A 15,652-nucleotide genomic window follows, 5' to 3' on the forward strand; every position below is an offset into this window, starting at 1 on the left:
TTTGTAGTTTTAAATTATTTCTCAATAGAGCAACAAAATATTTAAAGTTAGTAAGCACAGGGGTGAAGCCTATGTTGTGCTATGATTTTTCCATGGTTTCCTATTGTTTCAATCTAAACGTTAATAGAATATTCATAGAATGATATAGGAATATTATTTTATTATATATATTGTATAACCTGACTTTTTTCTCTATCAGTGCCACAAACTCTCCTTACTGCCCTACTGCAGGAAACTAGAGGGAAAAATATTTTGTGGTTGGCATGGCACTTATTTCAAAATACAGTCAACACAGACGCCTCCAAATGAAACTTAGGTTAAGCAAAGCCTTAGTCAGTTGTGATATATATAGGACTGAGGAAATTTTTACACTATATATATATAGAGAGAGAGAGTGAGAGAGAGGGAGAGAGAAGGGGAGAGAGAATAATACATTTGTATAGATGGTAAGGTATTCGCTGAGAAAACATAATGTACCTTATTTCAACATATATAATTAATACCATGACTTCCCATCAAATCTTCATTGGTATGGATGAAAGAGCCATTTTTTTACTACCAATACCTTTAAAAACATACAGCACAACTGAGGCTAAACAGCTAATGTATGTATTTATTTATCTACTTATTTTAAAATTTTATTTTATTTTTAATATTTATTTATTTATTTTATCCTTGTACTTAATGTTTGGAAGGGAAATTAAAGGAACTGAAGTGAGCAGAAGAGAGGAATAAAGTCATGTTGGCTGAGTAAATATGATACACATCAACACAATATTGAAAAGCAATGAATGATGAAGGAAACAGTCCTGAAGTTGGAGAGAAATTGAGAGGAATAAGGAAAAAGGAAGAGAAAAATGAAGCATGGGGGTGTTGGTTAAAGGCAGCTTGTGATCACTGAGCCCAACTGTCTGCTCTAGATGCTCCCACTTGCAAACCCAGACAGAGAGAGTAGGCACTACACTATACATAACATGGCATGCAAAAAAATGTCCTTGCCTCCTGGTAAAAACTTCAAATCACTTCTCAGAAAAATGATTGCTGATGCATTTTTTAAAAAGATTATTAGTGCTTCTGAAAAAGAATACTTGCATTTGTACTGCCTGACATTATGGATTAAACTAATAGTCATCCAACACACGACTTGGTGGTCTTCCCATAGCACTAGTGGATTGTGTACTCTCCTTCCCAAATTCATACAATGGCTCACTTTTGTTTTTTCCAGAACAAGATTTCAACTTGCTGACCCTGTTTTTGAGGTATTACAGAAAGTAATTTAAACCTCTGTGTCAAGCCATCTGTTCTTGATCTCCCAGTACAATCTCTGTGCATTTTTACTTCAGGATCCCAGAGTTACAAGACATGTATCTGAGCTTGAGTCTCTTTTCTGGGGGTTTCTTTTATTTGCGATGTCTTCCTTCTTCCACAATCTTTTACCTTTCTAAAATTACATTATTCAAGTTCCAGCATAGATGCATCTTTCTTCACACTTTTTCAATTCAAATTCTGAATATATTAAATTTATAGAAGATGTGTGGCCTCTACCTCCATTCTATATAAAAGGCAAATATTTATGGACCCTTAGATAAGATAAATCTTAGATAAGAGTTTCCAGTCTTGCTGAACCACCAATCTGTTAATTAACCTCTCTGAGATTGTTTCATTTCTCTACTCATAGAGTTGTGTTAAAATACAATATTATATTTTTTTTTATAAATTCTTTATCAGGATACTTATCTCATGCTGTGCATTCATTAGATGACCATTACTTTCACTGGACTCATTACTTTTTGTGTGTGGGGTTAATCTTCAGTAAACTCTACTGTTCCTTCCTTGCAATTGTTTCTAAATATATTTTGCCTTTTTTATTACTTTGTTGGTTATTAAGCTGTATGTTTATTTTTATGCAATTAGTAACCAAAAATATTTACACACAGGTAGAGTCCATAAAGTCCTCATAACTGATTAAAAGCACAACACTGAAGAGTGTTGCAATACTTTTTAAATTATCATTTATTAAACTGCTGTAAATAACATGTTATATTAACTTTGTCACAGATATTATTTAATTTGATATTTACAAAGGCCTTGTATCAAATATAAGAAACATATTACCCTACTTCTACAGAAAATATGTGAAACAAGTTGCAGGTCAACATGGAAAATTATCTTCCTATGTGGGGGATTTCAAAAAGACAGAACTTCTAATATACAGCTTTTGAATGAAATTGGTCTGTCTCGTTGACTCCAGAGGAACTGAGATATTTTGAAATACAGATCATCTCTGTCACACTTACCTTCTAGATGTTCCTAGGAAGACATGGAACTACTTACTAAGGAATTAAAAGCATTTAAATTTCTAGAGAAAAGCTAAATAAGGCAATTTTGCTAAGTCACCTGGGATTTTGATTTGCAATTCCTCCAGGTTACACAGTCCCTTGTCTTTAATTACAGCGATATATGTGAATCACTCCCTTTTTTCTTCTTGGGCCACATATGAAATGTTTTATATCTTGAAAGTATGAATCTTCTTAATATTTAAGATAAATACAGTCATTGGTCACTTTCTAGATTAATAAAAGAAATCCAATTTTTTCTCCTGTTATCTCCTGCCTCATTAATGTATTAATGACTATATAGTCACAGTCATTTTATCTTTTATAATTTCACACTATTTGTGTATTAAATGTATAGGGCCAAATGAGCTGTTGTAATCACATTTTAGTAGAAATTAACAGACCAGTGTAAGTCAAATATCACAGAAAAATTAACCCCCCCCAAGAAAAATAAAATAAAATGAATATAGGTAGCATGTACAAGGGTCTTGTTTTTGTATTAATTCAGGAAATGGCTGGCCAGTGGGGACCTGCTGTATAGCACAGTGAACTCTGTGCAATATTCTGTGATGATCTATGTGGGGAAGGAGTCTGAAAAAATAATGGATGTGTGTATGAGTGAAAAAAAATAGGCTTATGAATGTTAATATACACATAAAACATTCTTTTAGCAAAAAAATTTTTTTAAAATATTCTTACCATCATAATAGCCATGGTATTGTTTTCATTGCAACAATGTTATTTCTTCATGTTCAAAAAATTAGTGATTTAAAATGCAGTTTCTGTTGAAGTACAATTTGTTAAGTAATAAAAATATTTGCCAAATAAAGGATAAATAAAATAAGGTAAATATAAAGATATACTGGACTTTGGGCTTTCTTAACTCTAAACAGAATCCTGTTAAAATTCAATCTTTTCAATCTGATGATTCGATTGTTTTCTAACTTGGAGTCATTTGACTCGAGCTTCCAATGGTGGAGATTTCCACATTATTTTGATGTATTGAAAACTTGGCACTTGTGATCACTTTTTCTTGATTCTAGTACTGATTGTTTTTTTTTTTTTCTTATATATACTGATTTTTCTTTCCATTATACCTGATTTACAGTGTTCTGTCAATTTTCTGCTGTACAGCATGGTGACCCAGTTATACATACATGTACAGATTCTTTTTTCTCACATTATCATCCCCATCATAAGTGACTAGATACAGTTCCCAGTGCTGCACAGCAGGATCTCATTGCTTATACATTCCAAAGGCCAAAGTCCTCATCTATTAACACCAAGTTCCCAATCCATCCGATCCCCTCCCCTTTCCCTTAAGTCAACCAGGAGTCTATTCTCCAAGTCCATGGTTTTCTTTTCTGTGGAAAGGTTCATTTGTGCTGTATGTTAGATTGTGTTGTCACTGCCTCCAGATACTGCATACTTATTTACTTTTTCCTCCGTGGTATTATTTGAGGCCCCAAGATTTTTAGACTTATTTTTCTCTTTCATTCCTATTATGTTCATTGTATCTATATGTCTTCATTCAATATTTTTTACTGATTATCTGTTGCTAACAAATGCTTGCTATTTAAATTTTTCAATATTCTTTCTTGATCTTATATTCTCCATGCCTAACTCTGAATCATTGTCACCCCAGGAATCTACCACTCTTTTTATACTAACTTCAACTTTTAAGTCAGTCTCCGTCTTCTTAATTGCATTGCCCACCTAGGAGCTGTGTAGGAAAGGAACAATATCCTAAAAGAGAAATATCTAGGTTTTCAAAAGTGATGCCTAATTACAGGTGAGAATGCTGGAACTATTTTATATTATCATTGGCTATGTAAATAGAACATTTCTTTCATCACATTCTCAAAGATCATTTTAGACCAATTTTTTTTTCTTTTGAAACCTATGTTGTAAGAAATGGTTTCTCATGATTATGTTAATATGCATTTTCATTACTGATTTGGGTAGTTTCCTTGGTGATTCAGATTTTCTTTTCAATGAATTATTAAAATTATTATCCCCTGTGAAAGCAAAATGAAAGGAAAAAATTTTCTTATTTTTAATGCAGATTTCAATACTCATGTAATCAAGTCTTGTGTTGGACTCTCTTTCTAAACTAATTCATAATTCTAACATCATTTGCTAAATTTCCATGCATAAACATTATCTATCTGAAGTTATTAATTGAATTAATTTATTTATTACAGAACACTTTTTTTTCTAGGACTTAAAACCAAATCTTGATGTCATTGAAAATGTCATTTGTCTTGTTTTATTTTTATTTCATGAACTTTTATTAAGCACTGCTAAAACTTTATCTCTCATCCAGGGATTTCTTTTTAGTTAAAAAATAAGTAATTTGGATTAAATCACATATGTTAGGGATCCTATTGTTCATTACTAAAAGCAACTCTAAGTTATTTGGATTGATTCCTTTTTTCTGAATATTTCTGAGAATTTATTTTGTACAAATGGCCATGAGCAAATTGCAGACTCCTAATTTATCTGCAAATTAAATTAATTGGATATCAGCAGATCATTCCCAAGGATGCCAACATCAGACCATGTCCCAAAATGAAGTTCAGAAAATTCTTATCTGCCCAGAACCTTTGCATAATTTAACATTACTAAGCTTCTGAACTTTTGCTATTCTTTTTAATATGTTGGTCTAAAACAAACAGGTTGCAAATATTTTCACTTTGGATCAGTAGAGAATTGCAGTTCAAGGTCTGCAATGATGACAAGTCACATACAAGTCCCTAAACAACATAGGAAGGAGAACACTTTTATACAGAGGAAAAAGAATTTGGGAGGCTACTGTAAGTCAAGTCCATGGCTTTCATTGGTAGAATCCTTTCCAGAAAATAAGAGAAGCCTTTCTTTTTCCTTTTGGGCTTTACCATCTCTTCAGGGCAGCAAAGGTCCCCATTATGGTCTCCTGATTCTATTTAACTGAAGTTTCCGTTTATTAATTTTTAAAATGTGAAATGATATTTCATTGTTATTTAATTTTGACTTCCCTGATGTTTATTTAATCTGAGATCACTTCATTGACCTATGGACATTTCTTAAATATTTTAGAATTTAGTGATTGGTTTGTTTTAAGCATGGAAACTATTTCTATCTTCTTCAATATATTTAGGAAATGAATGTTCTTAATTTTAACATAATTAAATAATATTACCCTAAACTTTTGTTTTGGATAAATCTGTCTCTTCTATTTCATAATGTTACTTTACATTATGTACAAATAATTACATAACACTACTTATTTTAATATTTAAGCAATCTGAAGTCATTATATATATATGTGTGTATATATAAATAGAAATGTAAATGTATTTTTTCTATATATATTGCAGAAATTTTGTCTATGCCAAGTAATAGCAATTTTTTCCTTTTATATGCAATTCCTCCTTGAACACACATTGTTTCAGTAGATCCTAAGTTGGAATTTGAGATCAATATTATCTTTGATTATAATTTACCAGTAACTTATGCTAGATCTGTGAAATAATTAAATATTCAAAAATGTGTTGAAGAGAATTGACATTTTTATAATACGGGGATCCTATCCTTGTACTCAGAATGTCTATGTCTTCCAATCATCTTGCATGTCTTTTCTTTGATCCAAAGAGTATTTTTGCATTAATTTATACATAGTCTACACTGATTTTTATTATAAGTGGTAGTTACTTTTTCCTAAATAATCATTGCTGGTGTAGAGAACATATTAAGTAATTTTGTAGATTAATCTTGCTTAGTTGTCTTCCTAATTTAATTGGGTATCTTAATTTTTTTGCACATTCCAGTTAGATTATAACTTCTCTTAGAAACAAACTTAATTTTCTGTCATATATTTGCTTATTTTTTTTACTTTCCTTGTTCTCAAGGATATCCATCGCAATGATATATTACTGAAGTATAGTGATCATTACCATCTTAATGCCATTCATACAATTATATTTAAACTTTATTTAAAAATTGGTAAATTAATAATTTCCATTATCTTGCTTGCTTGTATGACTATACTTTGTTATGTATCTAGTGAACATTACCAAAATCCTATTGTTTTGATGAAAAACCATATGCTATTCCTCATTTTGTCTATTATTATGACAATTTACACTGATGGATTTATAGAGGTTAAACCACCCTTGACACACAGGAACAAATTCCACTTGTCAGAAATTCCAAGTGATAAGTTATTTGATTTCACAGTTGCCTAGTATATGCATTTCCATTATTTATTTTATGGAATTTCTAAGTTTTCTATTTTAGAGTTTTCTTTTATAAATTTAATAGCATTGGTTTTAAAGTTGTGTTTGAATACCTCTGCCTTTAATTTGTGAATTGTCCATTTAAAAGTAAAAAAAGTTCTCTTTTTTTTCTAACATTTTCACCTATATTTATTTACTTTGCATTCTTTTATTATCTTTGTTCTCTCTCTTATTTCTATTTTCTGATAGATGGTTTTTCTCACTTTTTTTGAACTGGTATGGTTGTATCTTGAATTCTTACAATTGTTTCCCTTAAAGGAAGGTCGTTCACATATTTCTTTGCTCTTCCTTTAATAATTTACTTAATTTTATATAATTCCTAAAAAGATGAGGGTGAAATTCATGGGACTCAGAGATTTTTTTCTTTCACCATTACTCAGTTAATGTTCACATGCATGGTGTGATATTTTTGGAATTTACAGATCAAAATTCAAATAAAAATTTAGTACACTTTACTTTTATTCACGATAGAACTCTAAAGTCAACCTTGATATACATTATAAATGTAAATCTAAGTGAATTGGGTAAAATAAAGAACAGTAAATTAAAACAATTTAGTAGTTGAAAAATTAAACTTTCAATAATTTTATATACTGTTTAGTAAGGCATTTATAAATTTAAATGTATTAGGAACTACTAGGAGAGTGTATACTAAGTAACAAAATTGGATAGAAAATAGGTTTAAAACATGATAAAAAATATATGGTTAGATTTGTCTCTGTATTAATATTTGTACTTTAGTCAAGGATAGAAATAATAAAATAAAACTTTAATAGTTATGAATGCAAGTTGAGCTTTATAAGGTACTAATTATTCTAAAGTTTTCTTAATTTTAATTGTCTTGAAACGTTGTATAAGAATGAAGGAATATAAACATTTGCAAAGATTTTCTCTTTCACAATATATACTTTTTTCATATAAAATTCCAATTAACTCATTTTTCACACACCAAGATGTCCAGAACTCATATTTGACTTTATATAATATCAATAAATATTTGCTTCCTTTTTAATGAATATATTAAAATATTTTGAATGTTTTGAGTGATTTTCTTATTATTTAATTTCAAGATATGCATAAACTTGGAGTTCCCTGGCCTAGCAGGTTAAGGATCCAGTGCTCTCATTGCTGTGGCATAAGTTCAATCCCTGGCCTGGGAACTTCTGTGTGCCATTAGCACAGCCAAAACAAATTAAAACATAAAAATATGATTAAACTATTAATATTTTGAGGTATGTTGAATTTTCCAAAGAGGATCTAAATATTTGGAATTATACAATTTCTCTTCTTAGAATGTATCAGGTTTTTTTTTTTTAATTAACCAAATATACTCATAAATCACAAGATTGGGCCATCAAGGTTGATGTAGCCTTAGCTTCACTCACTGTAATGACAATTCTTAAAAGCTTTTGGCAGAAATGTAAAGAGAGCTTGCCTGCCTTTAGGACACTGTGTCATGACAAGTTTCAGGCAACAAGGAGAAAACAGGAATAGATGATTTGACCAATAGTTCTGATGCCCAAGCTGAAAGCCAACATCAGCTGCCAGATATTTGACTAAAGATAATTCCATTTGGCTCCAGTCTTAGCATTAAAGAATCTAAGAATCTTCTCAGATATTGAAGAATAGAGGCTGTCCCCATCCACACTTCACCCTGTCTTATTTGTTGAATAAAAGAGAGATATAAATGTAAAATAAACTATATTTTATTTATAACATATCAATATTAACTAGGATTGACTTTACTGCCAGAGTTTGGGTGTTAACAAAATATAAAAAAAAATTTAAAAAGTAAAAGAATACACATTGGTAGAGCTGGAAAGACCTGGAGAAGACTGTTAATGAAAGCCTAAAAGGTGTGTGTTTTTGTTGTTGTTGAGTTGTATGAGATGTTTGTATATTTTGAAGTTTAGGCCCTTGTGAGTTGTACCATTTGCCAAGATTTTCCCCCATTCCTTGTGTTGTATTTTCATTTATTTTTATGGTTTCCTTTGCTGTGCAAAAGCTTTTGAGTTTAATTAGATCCCACTGGTGTATTTTTGTTTTTATTTTCATTCCTCTAAGAGATGGTCAAACAATATGTTGATTTGATTTATGTCAAGGTGTGTTCTGCCTAAGATTACCTATAGTGGGGTGGAGTGGGATGAATGTGGAATTTGGGCTTGGTAGATGCAAACTACTACATATAGAATGGATAAGCAATGAGGCCCTACTGTACAGAACAGATACTATATCCAATTTCTTGGGATAGAACATGATGGAGGAGAGCATGAGAAATATAATTCGTATACATATATGTATATATATAAACACATAGATGTATGTTTAACTTGGTCACTATGCTTTAAAGCAGGAATTGACACAACACTTTAAGTCAAATATACTTTTATAAAAAAAAGAAAATTAATAAAATTTAGGAAAGCCTAAAAGGCCTCAAAGACATAATTAGAAGGTCATTCAAGGATACCATCACAGAGAGCTTTATAAAATAAAGGAAGTTATTATTAAAATTCAAGGAAAGGGGACCATGTGGATAAAAAATGTCTGGAATATCAGTAAAAAAGAATGTTGTCATTTATGATAAACCCACGGCAAATATAATACTCAATGGGGAAAAACTGAAAGCCTTCTCATTCAAATCTGGAACAAGACAGGAATGCCCAGTCTCACCACTGCTATTCAACATAGTTTGGGAAGTCCTAGGCACAGCAATCAGACAAACAAAAGAAATAAAAGGCATCCATATAGAAAGAGAAGAGATAAAACTGTCACTGTACACAGACGACATGATACTATACATAGAAAACCCTAAGGACTCAACCCAAAAACTACTTGAACTGATCAACGAATTCAGCAAAGTGGCAGGATATAAGATTAACATTCAAAAGTCAGTTGCATTTCTGTATACCAGCAATGAAATATTAGAAAAGGAATACTAAAATACAGTACCTTTTAAAATTGCACCTCACAAAATCAAATACCTTGGAATACACCTGACCAAAGAGATAAAGGACCTATATGCCAAGAAGTATAAAACTTTAATCAAAGAAATCAAAGAAGATGTAAAGAAATGGCAAGATATCCCATGTTCCTGGATTGGAAAAATCAATATTGTAAAAATGGCCATACTACCCAAAGCAATCTACAGATTCAATGCAATCCCTATCAAATTACCCATGACATTTTTCACAGAACTAGAACAAACAATCCAAACATTTATATGGAACCACAAAAGACCCAGAATTGCCAAAGAAATCCTGAGAAACAAAAACCAAGCAGGAGGCATAACTCTCCCAGACTTCAAGAAATACTACAAAGCCACAGTCATCCAAACAGTGTGGTACTGGTATCAAAACAGACAGACAGACCAATGGAACAGAATAGAGAACCCGGAAATAAACCCTGACACCTATGGTCAATTAGTCTTCGACAAGGGAGGCAAGAACATAAAATGGGAAAAAGAAAGTCTATTCAGCAAGCATTGCTGAGAAACCTGGACAGCTGCATGCAAAGCAATGAAATTAGAACACACCCTTACACCATGAAAAAATAAACTCAAAATGGCTGAAAGACTTAAATATAAGACAGGATACCATCAAACTCCTAGAAGAGAACATAGGCAAAACGTTCTCTCACATCAGCCTCATCAATATTTTCTCAGGTCAGTCTACCCAAGCAATGGATATAAGAGCAAAAATAAACCAAGGGGACCTAATCAAACTGACATGCTTTTGCACAGCAAAGGAAACAAAAAGGAAACAAAAAGACAACTTACAGAATGGGAGAAGATAGTTTCAAATGATGCAACTGACAAGGGCTTAATTGCTACAATAATTAAGCAACTTATACAACTCAACAGCAAAAAGCCAATCACCCAATTGAAAAATGGGCAAAAGACCTGAATAGACTGTTCTCCAAGGAAGATATACAGATGGCCAGCAAACACATGAAAAAACGCTCAACATCGCTGATTATAAGAGAAATGCCAATCAAAACTACCATGAGATACCACCTCACACCAGTCAGAATGGCCATCATTAATAAATCCACAAATAACAAGTGCTGGAGGGCCTGTGGAGAAAAGGGAACCCTCCTGCACTGCTGGTGGGAATGTAAACTGGTACAGCCACTATGGAGAACAGTTTGGAGATATCTTAGAAATCTATACATAGAACTTCCATATGACCCTGCAATCCCACTCTTGGGCATCTATCCAGAGAAAACTCTACTTAAAAGAGACACATGCACCCGCATGTTCATTGCAGCACTATTCACAATAGCCAGGACATGGAAACAACCCAAATGTCCCTTGACAGATGATTGGATTAGGAAGAAGTGGTATATATACACAATGGAATACTACTCAGCCATAAAAAGAATGACATAATGCCATTTGCAGCAACATGGATGGAACTAGAGAATCTCATCCTGAGTGAAATGAGCCAGAAAGACAAAGACAAATACCATATGATATCACTTATAACTGGAATCTAATATCCAGCACAAATGAACATCTCCTCAGAAAAGAAAATCATGGACTTGGAAAATAGACTCATGGCTGCCTGATGGGAGGGGGAGGGAGTGGGAGGGATCGGGAGCTTGGGCTTATCAGACACAACTTAGAATAGATTTACAAGGAGATCCTTCTGAATAGCATTGAGAACTATGTCTAGATACTCATATTGCAACAGAACAAAGGGTGGGGGAAAAGTATATACATGTAAGGATAACTTGATTCCCTTGCTGTACAGTGGGAAAAAAAAATGTTGTGGCCATGAAGATATCAGCTACTGATGGTACATGTAACTCTGAACCATAAGGGAAATCAAGATGGCAAAAATTCAAAAAAAAAAAAAAAAGATACTGGCCTAGATAGTTAAGATGCATATCAAAGGAATGATTTTAATGAGTTCATATGTTTATTGCTTCATATACTTAGAAAAGCACTAAATTCACTAAATTGAGACATCTGGTTTTCTTTAATTAATGGAAATCTTTTGTTGTTGCAGACAACCTGGTTCTGGTTGTGAAACTCCTATATATCCTGGCTCCTCTCTTACCTCTTGGAACATCCTACAGAGCTATCTGAGAGGTTGCCTCCTGGGCTTAAGTCTTCAATAAATCTGCCAAATAAAGCATAATTCTCAGCTGTTGGCTTGTGCTTTTTTTAATATCATTTATGTGACAGACCAGTTCCATGGGGAATGAAAAGCCAACTGTCTTTGTCTTACAAATATCTAAGTATCATTAGTGTAAACATCCTACAATAATCTGAGACTGAGTCTAATTAGCTCAATCAGGTAAAACTTGAAAGTAAGAAATGAAAAGAAAAAGGCTTTATAATTCAATCTGCTGGAAAGGATTTATCACCCATCCAAAATCTAATTCTGAGCCTACTTAAGTGTTTATAAAGGACAAATACAAATATTAAAATCTTTTCTCACATATAGCAAAGGCTAGTCATCTGAGCAAGCACATTTAACTTATTCCTACTGTTATTCACAAACTAATATGATTATATTGTAATCTCTGATTCATAACTAAGTTTTTAAATGAAGTTATGAGATCTCTAGTTTTGCCTCTTTATAGGTCTATGTACACATTTTATATATTAGAGTCTTTACCTATGAGAAATATAAAAATTAAACTTCTAAAAGAGCTCTACTTACCTGACTTAAATTAAGCATTTGCCTATCAAATATTTCTAAATGTAAAGCAAACCCCTAGGCTTGACATCTTAGTGCCAATTAATTGCTTTAACCCAGACTTGCCATCAATGGTATAAGGAAGAAGACCCTATTTGGCCTTAAGAGTGTTGTAACAGGGACAGGATTGGGGTCATTTTATAATGTATATATGACAAGTGGTGCCAAATAAGCCAGAGTGCAAGATCTTATGCAATGTGTTAGAAGACATGCATAGGTATTGATTTCACATTAGAAGATGAAGACCTGACTGTAGTCTAAATATCTGGCTAGATGATAGGTTTTTACACGTTACCATTGTCTATGTTGAATGCATGTTTGTACTTTTGGTTCTTCTTTGTGCAGAGAATTGCATCCAGAGTAATAAACCAGTACAGACATGGGCAGATGGGCAGCTCTCAGGGATTGTAAAGTTGAGGTTTGATTTTGGTCTGATGTATGATTAAGAATATCAATTCAATGCCAAATTAAGATATGCCTTATGAGGGGGTGAATATTTAGCTCATGACAGAGGGTGGAGTTATACTTTTCTTCAATGTTAGTATCTAGGTAATCACTTGAAATTTTTAGTCCTCTTTCTTTACAAGAATCTGAGTATTAAATTTTAACCATGATCCCAATATTTTAGAGGGTCTTAGTGATTTTCATCCCCCCTTCCATTCTGGCTATTCCTAGAAGCTAGGAATAGGAAGTTAAATTGTCAGGTTACAGGGTGAAGGATGTAATAAGTCTTTGGGATTTCCTAAGATTTTGTTTCTATGTGTTTTTCTGGATATACACAGAGGGGCTTGGGCCTTTAGGGGGATGTTAAGTATCCCAATCTTCCAGTAATTGGTAGAGAGTGTGAAAGAAGTGGTTTTAATTGTGTCGTAAAAAGGATCCAATTAAGATGAATTTAGGAATGTGAAAGAAGTCAATTGTATCTTCTTCCTTCATTTTGAGAAAACGGGTTTTTTTCCCATGCCAAATGGTGGCTAGATGTGCCTGAAAGACAGGAGCTGAAAAAGGGAGGCATATGCAGCAATGGGAAGTTGAATTGTATGTAATTTCATTAATTAATTTTATAGAATTTTATGGGAGGGAAATGAGACAGGGAGGAAATTAGCAGGCAGAAATTGGGTGGAGATGCAATAGGTCAGATTATTTTTCTTTACTTTTTAAATCTGTACCAATTCCCTCTTTATAAATGGTGTCCTCTGACTTCTCCTTTTGTAGTTTTGTGCAGAAGTATGTTCCTTAGTCTAGCTGGGTGACCTCTATTATATGTATGGAAAAATCTAAGCTATTTTGTTGGCTTTTATCTGAAATTGAAATTTCTCTTGGAAAATATGTACTACTGAAAGAGTAACATATTTCTCTTATTCCTTCAACTTCGTTATACCATCAAAAGGGGAGACCGGTGTAAGGATGTTCATGGGGCTGGTTAGGGTTATTGACTCTGCTTCATATGTGGAAAGGACATCAAGGGATTGATGGATTTCTAGTTGTTCCATGGTTGTGAAGATAATTGTTGTTAACAGTAAAAGTAGGGCCATCATCATGTAAGAAGGAACCAATTTTTAAAAATATATATAAAATGAAGGAAAACTGCATGACAGTCAAGGGGGAAAATCCAGAAGTATTCCCTGTAACCAGAGTTCAGAAATAAATAGCAGCAAGTTTGAGTAGGATTTCAGTGACATAGCAGAAGGTGTTAAATTTGAAATGAAGCTATTAATTAATTTGGCAAATGAGTAAGTACTCATATACTTTGATTATACTTAAGAGTTATTTAAGGTAACACAAGGATTATGAAAACAGTGACAAGTAACTATGGCCCAATAAAGGTCAAACCAGAGAAAAAGACAATAAGGAAATTCAAAATGCACTTATCAATTGTTTACCTTGATGGCATAATTCAGACAGCTGTTTAAGTAGGCCTAGTTTGGTCTGTTCCAGTATTGTCTGTGTTTCTGCCTCCTGGGGGAAGTTCTATATTGGTTCCTTTTTCCTTTGCGATTGAAGTGAGACACCACCTGGTAGAAGAAACCTGCTACTGCTACAGACACCTGAGACTCCAGAGTGGTGGTGGGAATGTGGGGGCCTCGTGGCCTCATACCTCATCAACCTTCCATTGCCAGACCCAACATGTTGGGCATGTCTGTGGTCTCCAAAGTGGGTTTTGTGAGGAAGACAGTGGGCTGCCCAGGCTTCCCAGGTTCTCTGCAATTGTTCGGTTGGGGGGATGGTGGGTTGCCTGGCTTCTCATAGTCCACCTTCCAATGTCCACTTTAACTGCTTTTGGGACAAGGGTCTGGCAGGGATTTTGGTTTAGGGTATTTATTTTCCCAATGCCCCTCTAAACCACATTTGAAGCAGTCTTCCTGAGGGGAGGTAATTCTATAAACTTGTGTGCCTTGGGGAAATTAGGGTCCTTGGTTTGTTTTTGAGGAGTTTCCTGTATGTCAGAAGCAAGCTGATATTTTGTCATGGAATCCTTTACCTTTGGGGTCTTATGTTCTTCCCCTCTATTGTTAAAGACCTTAATGTCAGCTTTAATGAGATCCTTTTGTGAGGTCATAGGACCACCCTCTAGTTTTTGTAGTTTTTTTTTTTTTTTAATATCTGGTGCTGAATGGGAAATGAAATGCATATGGAGATATATTTTCCGTCCTCACTGTCTAGATTTAGTTTAGTATGCTTGAGAATAAATTCTATAAGCCTGGATATAAAAAGCACTGGAATTTCTTGGCATTCTTCTATTATTTCTCTAATTTTATCATAATTAAATGTTTTTAATGAGGGTTTCTTCATTCTTTCTCTTAGGCAATAGGTAAGGTGGCGTCTCTTGCTTCTGTCTGGGTAGTCTACCCGATAGTTCCAAATAGGGTCAACATGAGGGATAGGTAGTGTTCCAACAGAACTCTTAGCAGGATGTTGTATATGTGATATGTCTGCATGGGCTTGGGCTGTCAGCGAAATTCATTCCCTTTCTTGGGGGAGAGAGTACAGCCAAGGATAACATAAATATCTTGCCAAGTTAAGTCATAGGACTGAATAAGATATTGGAAGACTTTGTGTAGATAGTTGAGTCTGAGGTAAAAGAATCTAAGTGTTTTTATATTTGGGATAGTCCTCCCAAAGAAAAAGGCACATGAATTCTGACTATTCCCTCAAATCTGTCAACCTTTCCTATAGGAAGAATCAGGGATTCAGGTGATATTTCAAATTGAGATTTCATGGTGGGAATAAATTTGGTTGTTGTTATAAGAGGGAACTGTATTTTGGGTGTCTGAATTAGGATTCTGTGGGCATGGAGGAAGAGGAGGAAGAGCAATTGTGGGAAGGATATAGA

This window comes from Sus scrofa, chromosome 2 (genome assembly GCF_054392235.1).
Source record: "Sus scrofa isolate SSC_HxYL_T2T_F1_AM1 chromosome 2, Sscrofa_HxYL_maternal_Yorkshire_Landrace_v2.0, whole genome shotgun sequence".
Classification (NCBI taxonomy): domain Eukaryota; kingdom Metazoa; phylum Chordata; class Mammalia; order Artiodactyla; family Suidae; genus Sus; species Sus scrofa.